Here is a 2,425-nt window from a genome sequence, read left to right as displayed (position 1 = left end):
ATAGATAAGTTATTTATCTATTAAGTTGTGTGGTTCATTTGGCTATTATTAATTAACTAGGTGAATCATTTACTACTTTCTATAGGCATTTACCTAATAAAAAATATATTTGTTTAAAATTGGGTTGTACTTCCACCGGAAAGGAAAGGGGTGTATTTAATGTGAACTAGTAAAGAATCCGGGCTTCGCCCTAGATCAGTTTTTTTTCAAGGCTTACCAAAAATATTACATTCTTTTACCTATCAAAAGACGCACGGATGCAAACACCCAAAACCGTTCACACACAGTAAGATACACACATGCAGGCGCATACACTCACAAAACCATTCAATTTTCCCATGTATTTAACCATCAAACTTTAGAGAATGACCGAAATACATCTTCAAAATTTTATTGGACAAGTATGAATAAAACTAAATATCACTTCCCCATCAATTGAAAGAGAACCTAGGTAAAAGAAATGATATTTGGAATTCAACAGTAATGAGCAAATGCACACTTGTAGAAGAAATACAAAACCACAATCAACAACATCACTGCCGTATGGTTGACGGCTGCCAACAGGGAAGACTCGAATATTACAACATCTTCTGCGAGTATAATTAATAACTTACAAATTCAACTTATAACTTACAAATTCAACTTATTTACTTTCTCCACCAAAGCTTCATGAAAACTGCCTTCTAATTCATCCTTATCTTGAAACATAATTCAACCTGTCTTTCAAGGATTTATATAATACCTTAGAGGATCAAAATGAAATGAAAAAAAGGCATGACGTGATGATAAAATCATGAAAGAAATTGTTGAACAATATTTTTAAACAGAATGAAAGAAAATAGGTTAATGGCACATGTAGTTTACCTATACAAAGACGAAACCAGGGTGTGTACGAGGAATTTCCAGCTTCCTCTTTGTACATTTCTTCCACCATTGGCTTCCATAGATGAAATCTTCAAGTACCTTGCTTTGCAGACATGGAAATTATATTTACATGTTTCATTTACTGTTTTGAGACTATTAAGTAGCAAAAGAAATTCTCGGTTTACCTCTTTTTTTTTCTTTTTACAATATTTTTGGCTTCACTGTTAAGTAACAACAATATATCTTTTCCTTGGAAGCGATGCTTTTTTGGTCTACGTACGTTTTACTCTGATCAACACATGAAACTAATATCAGACCAAGTTTAGAAGGGTATTTCGAGTATTTAAATACAAGATAAAAACAAAGGAAAAATGTGAAGCTCAAACCTCGATAGCCTTCGGAACACCACCAACATCCTCAACATCAACAATGGCAAAGTAAACGCCGACATCCTGTAAATGTACAAGTTAGATTCTATAGTACATAATAGGTGGTAGCTAAAAGCCTAACATATAATAAGAAAGATTGAAAGAAGAATTACAACCTTTCAATTCTTTAAGAACATAACATGCATCTTGCTTGATTCTCCCAATTTTGTTGAAATCTTGAAAATTTTCGAGACTGGTAAGAAGCATGGGCAAGTTCCTCATATAAACAAACTTGGATTCGCCTAAATATGGAGCAGCGTATGCATTCGCAACATAAACCCATATTATGGTGCACAAATTTTGTACCATATCTTGTTCCTGTTTCAAATTTCAGAAAAATATATAATACAAAATTCAGAGGTAATAAATTATTACATGGAGTAACAGTTACAGCTGCAGCCTTTTCTCTTTTATCTGCAAGTTGTGTTTGTCTATTTGAAGCTTGTCAATTTCATGGGCCATGTACATTAAATTTATCTCCATTGTTTGGCTTTGCTCAAGGTTACCTGCATACACTTTTTTAACAGTGAGTTAAATAGACATAGTAGGTAGATTAAAAAAATACGTAAATATTATTACACTATTAATTAACATTTCTAATTAGTATGTTATATTACTTTTGAGTAATTCAATATGTTATTTAGAAAACATTTTAAAATTTATGAATTTTGTTATTTAAGTGTTTAATGTGTACAACTTTTTATTTAGAATGTTTATTTTTAATTATTGTTACAACTGCATAACTAAAAACATTTTTTTTTTCACATACAGCAATTGTTTTAAAAGAAAGAAAATTTTGATTTAATGTAACTTTTATATTTAAAATTGATTTATAATATAATTTTGTAACTACTATAACTGTTAATTTAGTTAAAAGCATTTATTTGGATATTATTTGGTTAATCATCGTCGTTTTTAAGTATTTAATCATTTTAATAATAATTGTAAACATAATTGAGTTGAAAAAAAACATATCATTTATGATATACATACTTATGTTAGTTAATTTCTATAGCAACAACAGAACCAGACTTGTTATCATGATGAATTAAACCCATCGTTATATACTTACAATAACCAAGTGGTTACCATGAAACCTGTTCCAACCATTACCACCACTTCTATCACCGGAA

The 2,425-nt window shown here is 30.2% G+C and overlaps 1 long non-coding RNA gene across 3 annotated transcripts; it reads right to left on the bottom strand.

The window, feature by feature from the left end:
- Positions 1-452: 452 nt before the first annotated feature.
- LOC111916903 (uncharacterized) lies at positions 453-1,691 on the bottom strand. Of its 3 annotated transcripts, none has more exons than XR_006187315.2 (5): positions 1,409-1,691; positions 1,251-1,316; positions 1,050-1,152; positions 865-967; positions 453-716 (listed from the first exon to the last, which is right to left on the bottom strand). It is a non-coding gene; the product is annotated as an uncharacterized LOC111916903 (long non-coding RNA). The 3 variants fall into 3 exon arrangements; XR_002858735.3 differs by having other exon boundaries at positions 865-963; positions 1,409-1,676; XR_002858734.3 differs by having other exon boundaries at positions 453-967; positions 1,409-1,678.
- Between the last annotated feature and the right edge of the window lie 734 nt (positions 1,692-2,425).

This window comes from Lactuca sativa, chromosome 9 (genome assembly GCF_002870075.4).
Source record: "Lactuca sativa cultivar Salinas chromosome 9, Lsat_Salinas_v11, whole genome shotgun sequence".
Classification (NCBI taxonomy): domain Eukaryota; kingdom Viridiplantae; phylum Streptophyta; class Magnoliopsida; order Asterales; family Asteraceae; genus Lactuca; species Lactuca sativa.
Note: the sequence above shows the minus strand (reverse complement) of the source record. Positions and strands in the feature narration are given on the sequence as shown.